We start from the raw sequence: 22,938 nt of genomic DNA on the forward strand, positions 1-22,938 counted from the left end.
GGGAGGCCCATGACACAGATGACTGTGTCGACTGCCAGTCGCTCATGTCAAAAGCCTTGCGGGAGCGCAAGAAGAAGTTATCGGCAGGTAAGGTGTCCAAGCCCCGGAAGTCAAGGTCTGCGGGGCTTTCGACTGACGACTCGAGGGGCGACTCTCCGCGTCGTCATCGGAAGTCCAGTGGGTCTCGGTCCCGGAGTCAGTCTCGCCACTCCTCTGCCTCTTCGAGGCACTCCCGGAAGCGCTGTCATCGGTCGCCTTCTCTGTCCTCATCCGAGGACTCCGCCCTTTGGTGGGTCGCTTAACCCACCAAGCATGCGACACCGGAGGAATGGGCTTCCTCCGGGAAGAAAATGTTGGCGATTCTCGAATCGTAGGGCACTGGTCCGTCCGCGCCTCTGAGTGGGGTCGGTCATGATCAGCCGAGAGACACCGCTCACACACCTTCGGGCTCGGGTGGTCGTCACGATTCGCGGAAAAGGTCCCGCTCGGACAAGGGGAATCGTTCTCGGCATTCCCGGTCCAGGTCCCGGTCCTCGACGCGCTCGAGGCCGTATGAACCTGTGGTGTCTTCACGGAAGACATCGACGCCGGTAGGTCGTCGACGGTCTCTTTCAAGGGCGTGCCTTCGAAGAAGTCGTCGACGCCATCGGCGTCCCGGCCGTCGAGGGACACGCTCGGGGCCCCGGCTTCGAGGACTGTCGGCGCCGTTGATGCTGTCGATTCACGTGACGCCTTTCGAGGCTGTGTCGACGGGGGTACCCCGCGGCTGGGGGAAAACAACTAGAAAGGCTCTGGCCAAGGTCAAGCATGGCTTTGGTTCAAGTTCTGTGCCTTCTTACCACCATCTGGAGTTCATTTCAGAGGTGGATGAGGGCTCTGATGATGGCATGGTGCCTGACACGGTGCCATATGAGATTCTCTCGGGCCACAGCCAGTTTGAGGACTTGAGGCAGTCCCTACATGATGCTAGTGGGCTGGGCACCTCTCCAGAAGTGGAGTTTTGTAGGCCTGAGCCTGGCACTCATGCCGATTCTTCATACCGGCGCCTTATGTCAAGGGTCACCGAGTACTTAGATGGTCTGCTCCAGGTTTTTCAGGATGACCTTACGGATATCCTCGACATTGGTTTACCAACTGACCTGGTACTGCCGTTTCATATGGCTCTACAGAGGAGGGTGGCTGCGGCTTGGATTGCTCCGGAGAGTCTCCAGGCAGTCGGCAAGTCTTTGCCGCGAAAATACCGCCCAGCCAGTAGTGACCCCTGCTACTTGTCCAAGCACCCTACTCCAGCGAGTTTGGTAGTGCAGGCGGCTACGGCCCCGGCAAAGCAGGCGTCGTACCCTACCATCCCTCCTGATCGGGACAACAAGCGTTTTGTCGTCTGGGCGAAGAAAGTGTTTTCTGCAGGGGGTATGGCCCTTCAGGCGGCCAACTCCATATGTGCCTTGTCACGTTTCACGCACACTCTGTGGAACTGTGTTTCCTTGGCGGCTGAACATATTCCCAAAGGGGATGAACGGAATGGTTTCCTTGTCATGGTTCAGGATGGTAGGGACGGCAAGTGTGAGGCCGTTCAGTCGGGTTTGGACATGGCAGATTGCGTCAGCAGGTCCATGGCGGCGAGCACCGTTTGCGTGGTTGTCGAAGTCGGGGTTTGCTCCTGATGTGCAGGCCTGGCTCCTCAACATGCCCTTTGACGGGGAACATCTTTTTGGCAGCAAGGCTGACGAGAGCCTTGAGAGGTTGCAGACCTCAAAGGCTGCAGCAAAGTTGTTGGGCGCTTCAGTTTGACAACCTCTGCCTTTTTGTCCTAGGGGACAGCAACGGAGGGGAGGTTCCTTTTGTTATTACTCATCCTTTGGTAAAGCGAGAGGAGCTGCCAGTCAAAGGGGCCACCCTAAGAGTGCCAGAGGTGGAAAACAAAGTACTCGAGGTGCCAAGGCCGCTCGGTCTGTTGCCTCTTTGCCCTCAGGCAACGCTGCAGCCGCTTAAGCTCAGTCATGAGGCCATGTCCCATTGTTCACCGGTTGGGGGAAGGCTGGCGCGGCATCTTGCAGAGTGGCGCGCCATTACTTCAGATGTGTGGGTTCTGGAGATCATAACCCTTCTGGAGGCTACAGTCCTCCTTTCCGGCAGAGGCCTCAAGACAATCCACTGGGGAATCTCTCTTTGAAGAGTCCGGATCCGCTCCTTGCGCAGGAAATTCAATCCCTGCTGGAGAAAGGCGCCCTAGAACTGGTGCCTGTAGCGGAGAGGAACAAGGGATGGTATTCCCCTTATTTTTTGATTTCCAAGAAAGACTGGGGATTGAGACCCATCATGGACTTGCGTGGTTTGAACAAACTCCTCAGGAAGGACAAGTTCAAGAATGTTACTCTCTCCCAAGTCCTCCAGGCCCTTCAACTTCAGGACTGCTTGGTGTCTCTCGACCTCAAGGATGCTTGTTTTCATGTGCCGATCCATCCAAAGCACAAGAAGTACCTGTGGTTCGCGGTTGGCGACTCTCACTTTCAGTTTTGGGTCCTGCCGTTCGGATTGACCTCCGCCCCGAGGGTCTTCACCAAGCTCATGGTAGTGGTGGCAGCCACCTCAGGAAAGGAAAGGGGGGATTCCCGTCTACCCCTACCTGGACAATTGGTTGATCAGGGCGCACTCTCCCGAGCAAGTCCTGGATCATCTGTCTGTCACCTGCCACTCCCTCCACAAGCTGGGCTTCTCACTTAACTTAAAGAAGTCCCACTCAAAGGCTCCAGTACATCGGAGCAGTGCTCGACACGTCCCTGGGGCAGTGTTTTACTCCCCAGGTGAGGGCTCAGCACATTCAGCAGATGGTGCACAAGTTTCAACATGCCCAGAGTCTCCCTGCGTTCGAGTTCTTGAGATTGCTTGGCCTCATGGCATCCTGCATTCTTCTGGTGCCAGAGGCCAGGTTGCTGATGTGATCTTTGCAATGGGCACTCAAGCTCCAGTCGTCTCAGTCCTCTGGCAGGATGTCGGACCCCATTCAGGTGCTGCCCTCGGTCACCCAGGACCTTCTGTGGTGGGCCGTCGAAGGCAATCTGATGAAGGGAGCTCCATTTTGGCTACCCTGGCCGGAGGTGTCGATCGTGACGGACGCATCCCTCACGGGATGGGGAGCTCATGCCAACGAGTTGACAGTCAGCGGTCGTTGGTCTCCGTCGGAGTCCAGACTCCATATCAATCTGTTGGAGCTGAGGGCCGTCGGGCTAGCCCTGAAGGCATTTCTGCTGACTGTGCGGGGAAAGAATGTCCTGATTCTGACGGACAACACGGTGGCCATGCACTACCTCAACAAAAAGGGGGGGGCAGGGTCACTTCCTCTGTGCAGGAAGGCGATGCAGCTCTGGTTCTAGGCAATCCAGCAGGAAGTTTCGATCTCGGCAGTTCATCTGGCAGGAGACTAAAACGAGACGGAGGACGCTCTGAGCAGGCAGAGCGCGATCTCTCACGAGTGGGAGTTGGCTCCGGAGATTCTCCTGGAGATCTTCGCTCTTTGGGGGATCCCTCAAGTGGATCTCTTCGCCTCCAGTGTCAACCGGAAGTGCGAGAGGTTCTGCTCGCGGGAATTTCCTCCAAACGGAGCCTTAGGAGACGCGTTCGTGGTGGAGTGGTCATTCCCACTGCTGTATGCGTTTCCTCCAGTCCCTGTCATCCCGCAAGTACTGCGGAGGATATGGAGGTTCAGTTCCCGGATGGATCCTCATTGCTCCGGCGTGGGCCCGGAGGGCGTGGTACCTGGACCTTCTCGACTTTTCCATCTGCCCTCCACGTCGTCTTCCCTACCGAGACGATCTGCTCTCACGAGAGGGGGGGTTCAGGTTCTCCATCCAGAGGTCGGGTCCCTCAACCTTCACGCTTGGTTTCTGAAAGGTTGAGGTATAAGGATTGGGACCTCCCTGAAGACGTGATGGAGGTGTTGCTTTCGGCCAGAAGGCCCGCAACAAAGTCCCTGTACCGTTGCCGTTGGAGAAAGTTTTGCGACTGGTGCAGGGTTAACAATGTGGATCCTTTTGCATGTGAAATTCCCATGGTTCTGTATTTTTTCCTTTCTTTGGCCCATAGGGGCCTTCAAGTGGGTACCATTAAAGGTTACCTGGCGGCGCTGTCCATATTTAAGCGTGAAGAGTGTTCCTATTTTAAGATTCCTTTAATTTCTCCGTTTCTGAAAGGGCTCACTAATATGTTCCCTCAGTCACCTTTCCAGGTGCCCGGTTGGGATTTGAACTTTGTCCTCAAATTTCTGATGGGTGCTCCGTTTGAGCCTTTGCATTCATGGCCTTTGAGACTGTTAACTCTTAAAACTGTATTTTGGTTGTGGTCACTTTTGCTCCCAGAGTGAGTTACAGGCACTTTCAGTTAAGCCGCCCTTCACTGTGTTTCATAAGGACAGGGTTGTCCTTAGAGTTTGTCCTTCCTTTCTTCCGAAGGTGGTGTTGGAATTTCATTCAGGCCAGAAGGTTGTTCTTCCGGCGTTTTATCCTCCCCCACATCTTGTAAGGAAGAGGAGAGGCTCCATAGGCTTGATCCTAGGAGAGCGTTAAGCTTTTATATTTCACGCATGTCCCGGGTCAGAGTGGACAATCAACTCTTCATTGGTTACGCTGGAAAGCATTTGGGACAAGCTGTGACAAAACAGACTTTGTCTCGCTGGATTATTTTGGCTATCTCTGAGTGTTGCCACTTGGTGGGTAAGGACCCACCGGTCGGCTTACTGGCCCATTCTAGCAGGGGTATGGCTGCCTCTACTGCCCTGCAGAGTGGTTTTCCTATTCGTAACATCTGTGATGCAGCCACCTGGGCTTCGGTACATACTTTTGTACGTCACTATTCCCTCGATTCCATCCGGGGACTGGATCTGGCTTTTTTGGCAAGGCGGTCCTTTACTCCGCAATTTGATTGGGCATGCTAAATTTCTGTTTTCTAAATTCTTTTCCCACCTCCTTGCATTGGTACTGCTTTGGAAGTCTGTCATAGATATGGAATACGTCGGAGGGCCCAATCCCCTTGAAGAACAAGTTACTCTCTTACCTGGTAACGTTCTTTCGATGGGATGGTCCGACGACGCATTCCATATCGCTCCCTCCCTACCTTCCCCGCTACAGAATTTCTTATGCGATTGCAGTTTAAGTTTACGCAAGGCTTTGTGTGTCAGACTGGCAGAAGACTGGTGGCACACATTCTGGGGGAAAAAACTACAACTGAGGCTACGGGCGTCCTGCGTCCTACTTATAACATCCAGTGACGTCGGAGGAGGTCCTCGAGGGCGGCGTATCGACGTCATCGATGCAGGACGCAGACGCCGAAGATTTTCTGAAGCAGCACAGATGTGGTGATTACTGTCATAGACATGGAATACGTTTTCGGACCATCCCATCAAACAAACGTTACCAGGTAAGAGAGTAACTTGTTCTTCTGTTCCTCCTCTCTCCACAGCCCCCTCTCAGCACCACCTGTGCCAGAAATCCCACCCCAGCACTAGCAACATAACTTACCTTTGCTGCCCTTTCCTTGAGGCTGAGATGCTCCCCACCGCTACAGTGGTTTATTAATTTAAGAGCAACAAAGCTAATTTCAGTGGACTAAGGCAGAAAGGTAAAACATGTTTATTTCATTGTTGACGAAGATGGGGGCCTCGGATTCATCATAAAGCAACACAATTTCCTTCATGAACTATTAGCCTTGCTTTGTCCCAGATTGCCCGGCTGCTCCGGGTTCTTTAATCTGTGCGGAGACTGCTGACCAGAAGCCAGCCAGCTCACCTGTCCAAGAACTTTCTCTCTCTCTCAAATTACTTTTTTTTCCTCTCACTCACATCTGTACCTGAAAGGAGAACTTGTCAACCCCAGAGCACTACAACAAGCAGGTTGTATAAAGAAAAATACTACTCAAGCACCGGGTCTAATATGGGATGCCCTAATGTTACTCTCACTCTGCCCCTTCTTCCCTTGTGCTCTCAAATTATATCGGACACTATCTAACCTATCTATCATTTGGTTTGCCCATTTATCTCTAATTTGCAGCCAATTGGATTTCTATGTGCTGCAAGTCCATAGTGTCTCATCCGAAGGACCATCTACTCTGGAGGGCAGGGATGAAACAATACAATCATGTTGTAGCCTTTCCCTTGTGCCAGCAGCGCTGTGTGCTGACCATAGTGTCGGAATGTGTCAGCTAGTTTGGTCTGCTGCGTTTTAAGTGGTGTTTTGGCTGCTGTAGCTTTCCTCCCGATTCACAGTGATAACCGCCTGCTCTTCATACACACATTGTCTCTTCGTGGAGCCCTATCTAGTGACCTAGGTTTAAGGAAGGTCTATGTGTGGAGCTGTCGTTTAGTGTGGCTTGTAAAAATGACAACTTTTAGTTTTGTACGACTTTTGCCGTTTTTTTTCTTTATTGCAGTGTCAACCCTAATTTCTCAGCCCCATTCTGACATCGTCCATACGGACCATATGTATGGTAGGGGGTGAAAGGGAATCGATGAGGAGGGCAAACAAGGGTATGCGGGTGACATTGCAATAAAGAAAAAAAGCGGCAAAAGTCGTACAAAGTTAAAGTTGTCATTTTTCAGGGAGTCGCGAAAATGGGCAAATCACATTTGTGACCTACAAAAGTCTTGTGCTACATGGATGAGAGAGTTTACTTCTGCTAACAAGCTCGGTTTTTAGGAGATAGAGGGAACTGGAGTCCACCAGTCCCTTCTTAAATGTTTTTATTTCTTTACATGGTGGCAGTGCAAATGGCCCACTCGAAAGGTAGGTATCGCCTCATGGATTAGCACAGTTCATGGTTTCCCGCAGCCCCTGATAACTTGAGCAATACATGGCAGCATCAGTATGGTACATCAACATCACCACTAATAATCGAGGTCTTGTATATATCTGTAATGTCATAGTGTTTTAAGGTCTGCGGGACATACGGCCAGGCATTAGAACACAGTCCTAGCCCCTGGCACATGCATATAGAATTTCAAAATTCTCACTCTGCCTAAGTGTTGGATGTAAAACAGCACATTGCTTCATGTGCCTCTGCGGGGGTGTCGGACCCTGCTCTTTGACGATAAAGCAAAACTGAAGATTTCGCAAAATCTGTCCAACACAGTTGTTGTGATGTCACACCCCTGTTTACCTGGATGACAAGTTAATCAGTTAACCCTATGCGAAAATGGAAAAAGAATAGATATGCTGCTCTGCCTAAGGGCCTCAATTTTCCTCTCCAGTTTCCTGCAGGTCTCTACCCAAATCATACAGTCTATCAGAACTGCCCAGAGTGCTTATTTGGTTTGTCCTTTTCACTTTGGAGCTAATGTGCTCCCGTCGGGCCCTGTAGAGTGGTTCTGCGCCTACACTCGGACAATAAAGTAATGGCTCCAGATGCTTGTAAGCCTCATTGGAAGTTACACCCAGGTATTTTTGTAGTCTGTTTTAGCTGCCGCTCTCTGCTCACTCGAAACAGGAATCCACTCTTCAATGCAAGAATATTTCCTTTACCAAAACGTGCTTAATCTCACCCAGTGGTGGAGTCAGTCTGTCGTTGTTCTTCATGGGATGCCTTTCCTGTTCCCCAACCCGGTAACTCAGGATATGTTTCTCTCCCTTCTCCCCTTTATAAATAAACATTTACATTTCAGTAGATTAATACATTATTAAAGAAATGAAGAGTTTTCTACAATGTTGCAAGCAAATTAAAAACTCTGCGCACCTTTTAAATGTACAAGTGTACTACTAACCAGATGTTCCAGTAGTCTAGTGACTTTGGTACTGATGACCAGAGTTCGAATCTCAGTTTCGGAAACAAATGTAGATTGATTACTTTAATGGGTGCAAATAGATTTCCCAGATTCAGGATCCAGGGAGACATTTTTTGGTGACCAATGCTGCATCCCTTTCAAAAGAGGCTCTGGGAGACGAGTCAAAGCCACCAATCTCATTATACGACCACTGGAAGTGGTAGATGGGAGATTCACCAGCCCCTTAAACCCCTCCCCATTCTCTGTGTGCAGAGGTTCCTTTGTAGTAGTAACAGACAAAACATGTAGAATGGTCACATGTGTGTCCAAAGACAACATTGGCAGTTAAGGGGCAATATACAGGAACATGAATGAGAGGCCTTTGAGAGCGTTTCTGGGTTTAAAACCATTGAATAGGTGGTTTGTGGACCACAAGATCAATCAAAACCAAAGATTCCATTCAAACTAGAGATTCACAGAACACAGCCTGCCTTTCTCATTGCTCCTTTCCTTAGCAATGTCCACCTGACAAATGTTATAGAAGAAGTTGGTTTCCTATTAATGTGCCTCGAGGACGTATGATTTCTATGTGGTTAAGACAACAATATTGTGCAATCCAAGTTGGATTAAGGTCATCTGTTTTGTTTGGAGCTCTAGCCTGTACTTTGTCGGTCTTTGGTTTCCCCTCAACAAAGCCTGCTCTCTTTTGGGCCACGTCTCTGCTTCCACACCTGTATTCTCGACCTCCCTTCACTCAGTTGCCTCTGTTGGGGGTCACATGGTCAGAACCAGCACATCTGAGGCAATAAAAGTCCGAGCTTGGCCTAGCTACTGGTCAAAGCAGGACTTTGTTGCTGACTAAATCCATTTTCTTAAAAAAAAAATCATGTTCCTGCAGTCTCCGTTTTCCTTCCTTATGCCTTCTCCTCTGTTCCCTACTTGCATTCCATCCTCCCCAGACACGAATTGGATGTTACTTGCAGTCACATGACATTGTTTCCCCAAATCAAGACTCCTGCAGGTCAGGCTGCCCAGGCAACGGGTGAAGAGCATAGGCTAAGGTTGATGACTGTTTGCCTGGCCACGCCATGCAATTGCCAAGATCCCCTGCCCTCGGCTCGAAAACTGATCTACTGCCTGGTACAGCGAGATCAAATCATTTTGTAGCTAGATTTATTTTTATGCACAGTGTATCATTTTAGCTGGATCAATGTGTTTTCCAGCCAGATCGATTTCCTTTTGCAGCTAGGTTAATTTTGTTCTCATTAAGATTGTTTTAGGCACAAGTAGGTTGGGTGTTGCTAGTTTAATTCATTTTGAAGCTGGAATTATATTTTACTAGCCCAAGTACCCGGCTTCTCCCGGGGTGTCCATTCTCAGATTTTTGTTCATATGCCACTGAAAAAGGTGAACAAATATTGTTTGCCACAAAAATAAAACGTGATACATGTTAATTTCACTAATTCATTGAACACCAAACTTTCATTTATCTCCGATTTTACATTCTCAAATGATTATCATATGTGTATGCTTACTCTGATTCTTTGCAGTGTTGTGAGCAGTGGTGGCCATTGTTGCTGCTAAACATACACTGCAAATAATCAGAGTAAGCATACAAATATGAGAATTTAATTTGGAATAAATGTGGTGTTCAGTTAGTGAAATTATTATGTATCGAGTTTATTGCAAAAGAAATCAATGAAAAGAGACACTCACTCTTCTAAGAAAAAAAAGAAAAGAACATAGAAAACAAAAAAACGCAAGCCCAGTTCAGCACAGACAGTGTGATGATGAGCACTTTCTACAAATGGCGTGCAGAACACCAAAAAACGTAATGCAGAAAAAACAAAAAAAGTTAATTATCTCTGGAACGGGATGACCTAGTGAGCTAGACATTAATTTGGCAATAATATTAAAATAATTCAATGCAAAATTCATGACGTCAGACCTCACCATTCATGAGGAGTTACGTCTCCATGATCAACGCCACATACAAACCCACAAACATGACTTAGTTTATATATATTTCTGAGGCTTGTGGAATCTGCTTAGATCACATGCTGTGCATGGGCCGACATCTAGTGGAAGCTGCGGAGTATTAGTTTGTTTTTCGAAACTCGAAAATGGGCGTCGACACAGGTCGGGCCAGTAATACTATCCCTAGTGTGACGTCCACTGTACCCAAGATCCCTCACGCGTCTAGGATCCTCAGATTGTTTTTTTCCGCCATACTGGTCGGAAGCATTTTGCGGAGTCCCCTGGCCTTAGCCATACTTTTGCTAAAATATTGATTTATTGACATCCTTCCCCATCCCAACGTCGAACTTCGACACTCGACGCCGGCTGGAGAAGAAATCGACAGTCGGCTGCTGCACGACGGATTTGGGCCTCGGAAGGCCTCTGGCCTCGGCCCTGCAAGTAGGGAGAGTGGGGGGTTGGACATACTCTACACTCTTGGTATATAGGTACACCTTATACATTTCCTACACTTAACAGCCCGCTGCCTCAAGGTGCGTATGGAGGGTACCCCTTTTCAATTCTGCCCCAAGTGCAATCGCAAATACCCTTGGGTCGACAGGCACGCCACGTGCAATCTCTGCTTGCCGAGGGACCACCCCGAAGCGAACTGCAGAGCGTGTAGTAGGTTTAAACCTAAGAGACTTGAGGACCGTTCGACGAAGCGTTGGGCCCACCACGCCAGGCAGGCGGCCATGGCAGCGGAGGGTGCCTTCAGCGATGGCAGCGACGCTTGCTTTCGGACGGCGAGGGCATTACGGCATTGAAAGACAGCCGAGCGCAGGTCCCTGACCTCGGAAGGTCGTCCGACAGGGCGGCTATGGGGAAGACCCCCGGCGACACAGGCGCTTCACACACCACACACACTAAACACACGAAGTCCAACCGAGACTCGACAACGTCGAGTGCTCGGAAAGAGGCACAAACAGAACGGTCCGAATCGGTGTCCTCTGGGCGTTCGAGATCGCCGCATGACTCCAGGCAATCATCCACTCTTGCCAAGAGTGCCTCGCTCCCTAGGCTAATGGAAGTTCGATCGTCGGAAGACGAAGACGACTTCCACCCCCAGGCCGCACTCCAGGAGTCGGAGCCCGAAGACAAGATCAGCATGGCCCCACGTTCGAAGGACAGGGACTCTACCCCCGATCCTCGACGCCAGGCGTCGAAAACCTCCGGAGCCACAAAGGGACAGGGAAAACACTTTTCCACTCAAGGGGAGAGGGCAAAACAGCAGAAGAAGCAGCCTCTGCACTCTTCCACACCTGTAAAACACTCCTCTCCTCCTAAACAGGCAGACAAGACCAGGTCTGCTGATATTTCAAAGAGCAAATCTACTCAAGATAAATCTCCAAAACTTTCTGAGAGAGTCATTCCCAGTTCCAAAAAATGGTCCAGTGATGACATAGATAGGGTCATGTCAAGGATGTCTTCCTTGGCAGACTTTTACGATAAAAATCCAGACCACTTCCTTTCTTATTATCCACAAGGGGCTTCTCCCTCAGGCTCTTATGATCCTATCCCCCCGAGTAAGAAGCCCCGGTTTGAGACACCGATGAGGTCTACAGACCCCTTCGAGGTACCAACCATACTCACGGCCATACTCACTGTATCAAGGAGAGACTTCCTTTGGTGAGGACCAAGAATTGGGCATGGTAGAAGAGCAAACCGGGACGAGCTACTATGGGGACGATGAGGACCAAGAAGAGGAAGAGGAAGACCCTGAAACCTACAGAGTAGATTCCCCGGTAGAGAAGGAAGCCCCGGTTACCGACTCCCCTGTCGATAACCAACCCCTTCTGAACAAGGTTCTCGCACGTGCAGCAGAACACTTCCATATTGACACCCACGGTGTCCAGGAGGAGAGGGACTTCGCAGAAGAGTTAGTGGGAGAAAGGAGGCCTGTTGCCCAGACCATCCCTATCCTCAAGTCTATTCAGCGGAGAATAGACCCGTCCCTGGTGAACCCGAACCTCACCAGAGCAGTCAATCCCAGAGTTGAAAAACTTTTCAGGGCAGCCCAGTCTGACCCTCTCTATATAAGAGGACATCTGAAACCAGACTCCCTGGTTGTCACTAACACTCGTAAGAGGGCTGGAACTCCCTTGTCATCGTCCGAAGCTCCTCCAGACAAGGAGAGCAAAAACTATATGGTTTCGGCAGGAAAGTAGCCTCAAAGTCCGCCTATCAGGCAAGGATTGCAAACTCCAACACCCTGTTGGCCAGCTACAACTGCCATCAGTGGGAAGAATTCGCGGCACTCATAGCCTCTGCTCCGGAACCCTTAAAGGGCCAGTTAGCTCGGATTTCCGCAGAGGGTAGAGCCGTGTCTGGTTGCATTTTAAAAGCAACCTTTGATGCCGCGGACAACGCAGGCAGATTGATAGCAGAAGGTACTGTTATCAAGAGACATGCGTGGTTACGGCAGTCTGGTTTTAAGGCAGAAACCCAGGCATCATTATTGGACAAACCGGTGGAAGCCGATCTGTTGTTTGGTAAGGCGGTCGAGGAAGCACTGAAGAATGCCAAAGATGAATACGAGACACAAGTCCCTTGGCCAGTTAACCAATAAACCCCCTAACCAGAGAGGGAATAGTAATTTTCGTCGCCCACAATTCCCAGAGAGGATCTAACTATTCCCAGGGGCAGGGTACACAGTGGAACAACAGCCAACAGTCTACCCAGGGTTACAGCAGGGGTAATAGGAGAGGACGTGGTAAAGGCAGAGGCAGCCCCAGTAAAGGAGGCGGCACGCCTCCACCAAAGCAGTGACTCTCAGTTCAGGGTCCCTTCTCACGCAACCCCAGTAGGGGGATTCATTTCCAACTTCACCCAGGCTTGGGAAGGGATCACATCAGACAGATGGGTGCTGTCAACAGTATCCTCAGGGTACTGTATAGAACTACTGCAGCGTCCCCGGAACCATCCTCCACGACAAAGAGTACACTCTTTAGAGCATCAGAAGATTCTCCTCGAGGAGATCACCATTCTGCTAGAAAAGGACGCGATAGAACTCGTCCCGGGACTCCAGATAAACAAGGGTATTTATTCAACTTACTTCCTTGTGCCAAAAAAAGATTTGACAATGCGCCCAGTATTGGATTTACGGCCTGCCAACAAGTATGTCAAGCCCCAAAAGTTTCGTATGACTACGCTACAAGAGGTAATCCTCCTCCTAAAAAAGGGGTATTACATGGCAACCTTGGATATGAAAGATGCCTATTTTCATATTTCCATGTTCCCAGTGCACAGAAGATACTTGCGCTTCAAGGTGGACAGTCGGCACTACCAATTCAAGGTACTGCCCTTTGGGATAGCTTCGGCAACAAGGGTATTCACCAAGGTACTAGCGGCTGCACACCTACGCAGGGAGGCAATCCCGGTGTACCCTTATCTGGACGACTGGCTCATAACGGGGGAAACCCCAGTAATTTGCAGGACAAACATTCAAAGGTCTATCGACCTCCTCCACGAATTAGGCTTCTCAATCAATGAGAAAAAGTCAAGCCTGGTGCCAAGCACCTCCAAACAGTTCCTAGGAGCAATCCTAGATACTCAAGAGGGGTTGACCTTTCCTTCAGAGGAAAGAATTCGGAATATACTACTGCAAATTCCGTAATATCAGTCCGGTCACCAAATAACGGTACGCAAAGCAATGCGTTTACTGGGCATGATGGCGTCATGTGTTTACCTGGTCCCCCACGCGCGCCTGCGTCCCATGCAGGAATGGTTGGTGAAACAGTGGTCTCAGGCAAGTGGTCAGTGGGACGATCTAGTGGTCGTTTCGCCAACACTAGTACAAAGCCTTCATTGGTGGACAAGAGAGAATCTTGCACAGGGAAAACCCCTTTTACGATCCCGAAGTACAGGCAGTAGTCACTACCGATGCATGTCTGACGGGGTGGGGAGCTCACCATCTCCACCACACAGCTCAGGGTCTCTGGTCTCCCTCAGTGGCCAAGAACCACATCAACCTGCTAGAGCTACTGGCAGTATTCGGAGCGCTTCAAGCGTTCGAGCCCCACCTACTAAACCTGTCAGTTCAAATCCGGACGGACAGCACAACAGCCATGTTCTACCTGAACAAGCAAGGAGGGACTCGTTCGCCAAATCTGTCCAAGCTTGCTCAGAAAATCTGGATATGGGCACTCAGACAGAACATCTTCCTGTCATCACAACATGTTCCAGGGGAGCTCAATTCCCTAGCGGATGCTCTGAGCAGAGACTCCCTCCCAGAGGAACACGAATGGGTTCTACACAGAGAGGTCGTAGAAGATATCTTCTCTCAGTGGGGTTTTCCCACTATAGACTTATTCGCCACAAGCGAAAAGAGACAATGCCCAGGATTTGCATCCAGGATCCCCCAACCAGACTCCCAGGGGAACGCCCTGTGGATGAACTGGTCAGGGATGTTTGCGTACGCTTTTCCACCAACTCCTCATCAGGAAGGTGGTGAACAAGATGAACAGAGAGTCGATGACGCTGGTCCTAGTTGCTCCCATGTGGGCAAGACAACCGTGGTTCCCACACCTACGCACGATGGCGGTGTGCGAGCCCATCAAACTTCCAGCCAGGTACAACCTACTGTCCCAGCACCAAGGTCAAACAGTGCACCAGCAACCCAACTCAATGAACCTGGCAGCATGGCTCCTGAGGTCATAGAGTTTGGACATCTCAATTTACCACAGAGGTGTATGGACATCCTAAAGGAATCTAGGAAACCAAACACAAGGCACTGTTACTTTGACAAGTGGAAGAGATTCGTTATATGGTGCCAGAGTAGACCAATTAACCCCAGTTGATTGCACTCCTTCCACTAATGTTACATACATGCTCCACCTGCTAGACGCAGGATTGATTTTTAACTTACTGAAAGTACACCTGGCAGCCCTGTCAGCATACACCACTTCCCATAAAAAGGTCTTGTGGTGGAAAGTACCAGTAGTTAAAGCCTTCATGGAAGGAGTAAAGAGACTTCACCCTCCTATGTCAAACCCACCACCAGGGTGGGACCTTAATGTGGTGCTATCTAAACTCATGGGACCCCCTTTCAAGCCCATGCATAAAAGCAGTCTCAAACACCTGACTTATAAAACGGCCTTCTTAGTAGCTATTACTTCTATAAGAAGGGTCAGTGAAATTCAGGCTCTGTCAGTGCAGGATCCCTTCTTTACGGTTCATAAAGACAAACTGGTTTTACGCACACACCCTAGGTTCTCACCTAAATTTATATCTAAATTCCACGTAAACCAGTCCATCGAGCTTCCGGCTTTCTTCCAGGACCCTCAAAGCTCTGCTGAGGTGAAACTACACACCCTAGATGTGCGTAGGGCGGTCCTCTACTATGTAAATAAAACCAGACTGCTAAGGAAAACAGATCAACTGTTTGTCTCCGTAGCTACAGGCAGAGAGGGGGATCGCGTCACTAAAGGTGCCACCTCGAAGTGGATTATTAACTGTATCAAGCTGTGTTACTCACTCTCTGAAAGAACTCTGCCTTTCATGCCAAGAGCCCACTCTACTAGAGGCATTGGGGCCACTCTGGCTTTCATTGCAAATGTACCCCTTGACACCATTTGCAAAGCAGCTACTTGGAGCTCTATTCACACTTTTACTCGGCACTACTGCATTGACACCCATTCCAAGACACATACTCAAGTGGGACAAGCGGTTTTAAGAAATTTTTTGCTCATGACCCTTCTCACATCCCACCTTCTTCTTCTAACACTACTCGCTAATCTATGCACAGCATGTGATCTAAGCAGATTCAACAAGCCTCAGAAGAGTTACATTACTCACCGTAATCGTATTTCTGATGCTTGTATCTGCTTAGATTCACATGCGCCCCCCCCTCCCTCCCCTCTGAGACAAGGCGCATGGATGCTTGTAGTCTTATCTATCTTCTATCTGCTTGGATTATCTGTACTCACGCTACTCCTCATGCTACCTCATGTCAGAAAAAATACAATCTGAGGGTCCTAGACGCGTGAGGGATCATGGGTACAGTGGACGTCACACTAGGGATAGTATTGCTGGCACGCCCTGTGTCGACGCCCATTTTCGAGTTTTGAAAAACAAACTGTAATACTCTGCAGCTTCCACTAGATGTCGGCCTATGCACAGCATGTGAATCTAAGCAGATACAAGCATCAGAAATACGATTACGGTGAGTAATGTATCATATATATATATAGTCACAGCAGCTAGATTAATAACATTTTGCAGTTAGTTGAAATGTTCATATACAGCTGGATTGATTGTGGGAGCTATGTTGGGTATCCAGCCAGATTAATTCATTTTGTAACACATTATATGCACATCTGGATCAAGTGGTATAGCTAGATTAATTCATTATACCAGCCAGCTAGCTTGTCGTTGACAGTTATATTTGTATCTTCATAGCTAGATTCATTTGTTGCATAGTTAAATTGCTGCACAGCTTCATTGATTGCTCCAAAATGACCTTCCTTTGCAGCTTGGTTAATGTTATGCAAAACTGGATTGTTACAGCCTAGATTCATTTTTATGCACAGCAGGCTTGATCGTTGAGGCTAGATTTATTTCATGCTGCAACTAGATTATTTTGATGGACAGCTAGATGGATTTATACACAGCTATGTTGATTAGCCGCAAAATTACTTAAGCTGCAACAGAGTACGTTTATGCACAGCTAGGTTGGTTGTTAGCGATAGATACATTTTTCTGTGCGCAACTAGATTAATTTGTTACCCAGCTACGTTGTTGCAGATGAATACATTGTATGCACAGTGTAAGGGGTATCTACCCATAAATCCATACACAAAAATAATCCAAATGGCCAAATAGACACTACACTGTTTTGCAAAGAAAACGTTTAGTGCATACAAAAAGGTCTCGGTCCCATAGAACTGAACTGACACAGAGCTCGTCCCATCCCACGAAAGTACAGCTCAAATAGTGGGAGAATACTGAATTTGGTTAGTTATGTTACGTTATTCCACCACCCTCATTAGCTACCACCTATAGAACAGGCTAATATCCCCCTATGGTGCCTAGACCGATAGGCCGCACTATATAAACCCACTCCCCGAACATGTGGTCTTTATACACTGTCATTGTCAGATCCGGGTATGGGATTGAATGCTCAAATAGAATAGCTTATTCATAGTTTGAGACTGATGTGCACCTCTCCATTCCAAGTGCGACTAGAGGGAACTGGCTAGGCCAACTCTCCTTTGATAAGACAATAGGCCTTCTTCTTATTCCTGATGGCATGGTGCACACAAGTTGCCTTCCTGACCTTGTACTTAATTTATCGGCACCACCTCTGATCCTCCTATCCCAAATCACAGGTCGTTCCAGACACCGCTCCCCCTTATCTCCTTCAAACACAAAGAGCCCAAAAATGATGTGACTGGGGCACCATTCTTGATTCTGAATTTCAGGGATTTATTTGTTTAAGTTGGGTGGCTACTGTAAGGAGGCATGTTATCACAAGTATGACACTGACACGAGAGTTACAAGTTTCCAAACCTTTATTAAATGCATGTAGTTTTGAAAAACTCCTACGATGCCCTATAGCTATGATGGGAGTAGTCTCTACCATCAAATAATAAAGAAAACACAGTCCTGGTCAGTCTGTCAAATCAAAGTGGCCTATAATAAAAAACCTAATGCCTGCTCCATCGCTAATACAAAAAGTGTGTAAAGGGGAATGTGTAGACAAAGGAAAGTCAGTGTTATAACATAAAGGATCAAGATGGTTGAGTCAACTCTCCTCCCCACGTTGGACAGCACAGAGCAAAGCGACCCCTGTAGACAGGATGACGCACTCTGGCTCAGGTTATATAAAAAAGGCAGTTCATAACTTGGGTCGAGACCCGCTTGACCTTCCACGTTAAAGTCACTTGAATTTACCCAAAAGTTCTTTCACAGTTCAACACAATTCAGGTAGGTCTCCCCCTGTTGGGGTCGGACTTCTCAAGGCATCAATAGTTCACGTAGGTCTCCCTCGGTCAGGCTAGGACCTCTCAAGAAAAGTACCTGATTCAACGTAGATCTCCCTCAGCCGGACTCAGACCGCACAATGACAGCACTTGCAGGAACTCCATTCCCCAGGCCTATTTCATGTTCTAGGTCTTCCTCAGTCGGGCTCGGATCTTTCACTGATGTCGAAGACTTTCGAATGTGCGAGGCTTTCTCAAACCTCTGCAGGACCACTTCGACTTTCACTTCAGCGCTTCCTTATGCTATTTGCCCCAGTGTCTCTTGGTATGGGTAGTTCCACAACACAATCGGAAAAGTTCAAAGAAGTATTTCTCTTAAAGCAATCAACTTTTAACTTCCCCATTCATCAGGGTTAATCTGGACTCTTTGAGTATTTCAAAGTTCACTTACTTTGTTGCTTTATAACGAACATCAAACATTTCACGGAGACTTAGAGGGGGCTGTTTTCCTTTCGCTGGACCACTCCACTACTCTGTATCACTGGCTTCACAGTTACCGCTGACTTTAAAGTTCACTACAGGTTTGCTTTCTTTCGCGTCTTATCAGCATGCGCGCAACCTTCAATTGTGAGATACACTGTTTTGCGGCTTCAATCTTTCCTTGACACAAACCGGCCTTTCATGTCTTTTGGTAACTCACCGGTTGTGTGCATTGTTTTCTGTTCTATGCGGCTTTTATTCACGAGTCAAGGTTAATACCACAGGCTTGGCCTTGCCTGCTGGTCACCAGGGAGGGTCGCTGGCATCCTTGAAACACAATGCAGGCTTTTCTGTGTCTGGGTTTTGGCTTTCTCTGCGTCTCTCTCCAGGTTTCCCGGAGGCAATGACGACCTGCAGGGATGTTGAGGGTTTCCCTGCCCCTCACTCTGATCCCTCAATCGGTAGTCCTGCTCCAATGGGTTTGCCTTCGCCCCAGTGTTCCATCTTCCTCCGATTGTCTCCATGCTCTGCCTTTTTTCCGCATGGGGAGAGCTAATGGGTATCGGATGTATGTGATTAAGGTCAATTGCCTGACTTTGCCTGACCTTAACAGGACATGTCCAATGGGATATGTAGGGTTAGCCTCTTTTCTCTCAGCTCGCCTCTTCCTCGGCCCAATGTTTGTGTATAAAAGGGGTGGGGGTTGAAATGTCTGAGAATCTGGAAATGGGGGGGAATACAGTGTCTCGCCTTCGATTGCCTCACCCCCACTCCCTGAAGATCCCTCATCCAAGTGATCCTCCCGCAGTGTTCCACCTCCAGGGTCTGAATCCAAAGGCGATGGCCATGCCCTGGTCATCTGAGAGATCGATCCCTGGGGACTAGAAAGCGAGACACCCTTTGGTTTCTCACACTAATTATAATTCATATGGATGACCATTTTTTGGGAGGACAGTAGTGTTCTTAAATCTTTGCTTGGCTCCTTGACATCACAAAACCTTATGCCCTGTTCTCATACATGTATCCTTCAAAGGACTTATCCCTATCAGCCTATTCCTTTCTCCACATGTTCGAGCGCCGTAGCTGGATACAATTAGTGTTCATCTGTGCACCTCAGGTGCTTCTGAAGCGAACTACACAGAGCTATGGCTCCACATAAGGTCCTACGTGCTAGCCTGTTCAAAATATACTAGGCCTCAATTTCCAAGACGGCAATACTTCTCTAATGCTACCAATCTATTGTCACTTCTGCCAGAACACCTTTCTGACTCCATCTTCCACCTGCCTCTGACCTTCCCGCACACTATACCTCTGGTCATACGTTTCTGAATACTACTGAACACCGGGCCTATAATACTGCCCTGTCTATAACTTCTGCAACAGTGATACATTTATTGCTCATTAAGTGTTGCTATATGTGAGTAATCTAATATGTATTAGACCCAACTAAAACAATATATGCTTCTTCTGTGCAAACTTCGAACTGCTCCCCTGATAGTTCATGCAAATATGATTTTCTCAGTCTGTACCTATTTGCCCTGCTGGGATGCACATCCCAACAACAGCTACTTTGCTTATGCCAGCTGGATTCATTTCATTTTGCAGCCATATTAGACACAGCTAGATTAATGTTTAGGCACAATGAGAAGGTGTCACAGCTAGATGGATTTTCATTTTGCAGCTAGATTCATTTCATATATAGCTAGATTATTGTTGTGTACAGATAATTTAAATGATGCAGCTAGACCATTGGGCCACTGAAGGTTGTGCTAACCACGCCCCCAAGCTACTCGTATGAAGCTCTCAAACACACTACACACAATCCAACTAAGCCACTCAAAAACCTCTTCTTAATCCACCTCCCACCAGGTGGCAAAGATAACTCGCACCACTACATCAAACTTACTACATTAAATCTTCCACATCCCCGGGCAGTGAATCCTATCACCCTGGCCACACAAGTTCTCATTTCTGGACACTCCTACGACATAATACTTTTAACCCAAAAGCCTGGAGAACAGACACACGCAGGGTTTAGGGTACTTACGGTAGGCACACATTCGCACAAGAGCCTTGTTGGGTTTTCATGATCCCTCTCTCCCATCCCCACCAACGATAACCACCCACTCTTTCTTTCAGATCAGCAGAGTGGCTGGAGACCATGCTAATGTCAGTGGCATGTATTAATCTGAATAAAATGAACATTTAGCAGGTACATTATAAAAGGATTAAAACACAGAAACGTGATCATACCACTGTGATCAAGAAGGGGATTCCAGGTTAGAATCGATATGCGGATTCCACATCTCAGCAATTTAGCACCACACTACATTTCTTCTACTGGTCTTTCTTTATTTTCTGATATTATATATCACTTCATGCTGGTGTCCAGTTTGTGTCTAAGTGTTCCCATGTTTTTGAGATAAGAAAGCTAAATCAGATGGGGAATATTAGCTAAAGCTCACACCATTTTGGTGAAGTGGGAAATTTTTTATTTAAATCAGTGGCATTATTTTGCCAAAATCAAAATGCAACACAGGGATCACCTTACACAACCCCGCAATGACATCACAGGAATGTAAGCCAAAAATGGAACCACACGTCACTTGAAGGGAAGGAAGATGGAAGGATTCAATCTACCACAGCACGTGAAGGGACATGAAAAGATCTTCAACCTAGATAACTGGCCAGTAAATGCTTTTTAAACAATATCTTTAGGAAACCTGAGACTGTAGGATGTTAATAAACAGTGATTGAAAATGGACACCAAAAACCAGCTATAAATGAACGCAATCTTAAGCTAAAGGCATATTTATTTTGACAGATTTTCTACTGATCAGCAATTAGATTGTTTAAATCGAGGGTAGTAAAGTGGTCTAAAATGATTGCAAGCAGCAACATAAGGGTAGGTAATAACTGTTCTACAGTTACTGTTCTCCTGAAATAATGCACATAATTATAGGGAACTTATTAGTCCTAGCTCTCCTCTCCCATATTGTTGGTGTAGTCTTGCCCTTTTGTGTACTGGTGTTCAGTGACTTTCTCGATGTCAAACACTGTTGGTCAAATGATAAATCCTGGATCAGTTTCCAGATCTTTTGCTTCTAAAATAATCGCCTTTGCTGATACCTGGGATCTGTTCCCTTTTCTCTTTATTATTATATAGCTGTTTATTTTATGCCCAGGCACTCTCTCCTTCCACATTTGATGGATAAGATAACTGCAAAGCAGGGAGATAATGTGATGTGTTGAAGACCACACACTTTTGGAATCCGTGATTAAAATCCAGATATTCTGATTCCTGCAGTTGAGTTACTAATCCATTTCCATGCCCTCTTGGCAAGTCGTTTTGGATTAATTAAGTGATATTACCAGTGTTCAACTTAATTTCACTTACTCCCATATTTAGCAGGTAAGTAAACAGAATCGTAGGGAGCTTCACAATATGGTTTGGCCTAGAAATCACAATGTTGGTCTAGTGGGGAAACTACGATTGGAACTCTAGATTTTCTGAATCCAGAGTTGGCAACTAATCCACTAGACCGCTTCTGTTCCTTTTCTAATTCTTTAATCCCTCTTGTTGCTGCTGCTTTCTTTTTTCCTAACACAAGCTCTGCCCCTGTATTTTTTGTATAGTGGCCATTGCCCTTGGGAGTACAGATGGAACTGGAATTCTGTCTTTGTGGACAGGGTCCTTGATCATGTTTCGGGATGTGCCAGCAATGGGTGGGTTTAGGAGGATTATGGGGTGTAGGACTGGGATTTACCTGTGAGCTCGTGTTTAGCGAGTGCTGCTATGCCGGTGTGGCAACTGGTGATAGATTGAGGTTGGGGATGTCTACGAAGGATGTAGCAGGCGGAATGTGGAAATGTCTGCCTGAGTGTTTGGGAGGCTAGTTGGGGGATGTGCATGTTGAACTGTTGATCAAGTGTGGAATGTGCCGTTGAGCCAGATGTAGGATGGAGGTATACCAAAAACAAAGTGGTGATGGCTGGAATGTTTAGAATGAATCTTAAAACTCTTACAATTGCTCTGGCAACCTTCCAGACTATCGTTGTTCGTCTCCCAAGCCATTACATGCCCATACGTGGGCATGTAATGGTTTGGCAGAATAATGAAATTATAATAATTTTTAAAAAAGTCTTCCAAAAGCACATGAGTAATTTGTTGTCTCTGCCTGCAGGTCATAGACCCACGGTACTCCTCACTGATGACCCCAATGAAGTCAAAACTTGTCTGGGTTGGCTTGTGGTCTTGCGCAGAAGGATTGTGACCTTGCAGGGCAGGCTGGTCTCCCCTTTTTGGGTGGGACCAAGCCTGATTTGCTTATGGTTGTTCCCCTTTCTGCAATGGCTGAGCAGGTGAAGAATGGTGGTCTGGATGATTGCCCAGAGCGATGCCAGAGGTTAAGATGAATTCTAAACCTTCCAGCCAACAACTCATTTGTTTTGCTTTAGGATGGAGGTATGCCTGTGAGGTTATGGTGGAGGGTAGAGTGTTGGTGTCCGTGGGGATGCTTGGGAGTGGGTAGTTGTGTGAAGGGACTCTTATAGAGGGTGTGTATGTGCCTTTGAGGGGAGGGAGTAGGTATGTGTTAGGAAGAATTCTCTCTTTAGGCTGAATTTCCTAACCTAGCCAGTCCCCCAGCAGCTTTGCTGGATTTCTGGAGTTTGTTTTTCCTCCTGCCAAGAGTGAGACTCCTTTTTTTTTTCTCCCACTCTTGAACATGATTTATGGTATTCCTTTGACTGGTAATGTGTTTTATGGGCTAT

General features: G+C 47.6%; 1 protein-coding gene across 1 annotated transcript in view; it reads left to right on the forward strand.

The window, feature by feature from the left end:
- CHCHD3 (coiled-coil-helix-coiled-coil-helix domain containing 3) overlaps positions 1-22,938 on the forward strand; it is a 1,467,811-nt gene that overhangs the window by 1,235,040 nt on the left and 209,833 nt on the right. The gene's annotated exons all lie outside the window — the stretch shown is intronic.

Source organism: Ambystoma mexicanum, chromosome 12, assembly GCF_040938575.1.
Source record: "Ambystoma mexicanum isolate Mex_15411 chromosome 12, UKY_AmexF1_1, whole genome shotgun sequence".
NCBI classification, from domain to species: Eukaryota; Metazoa; Chordata; class Amphibia; order Caudata; family Ambystomatidae; genus Ambystoma; species Ambystoma mexicanum.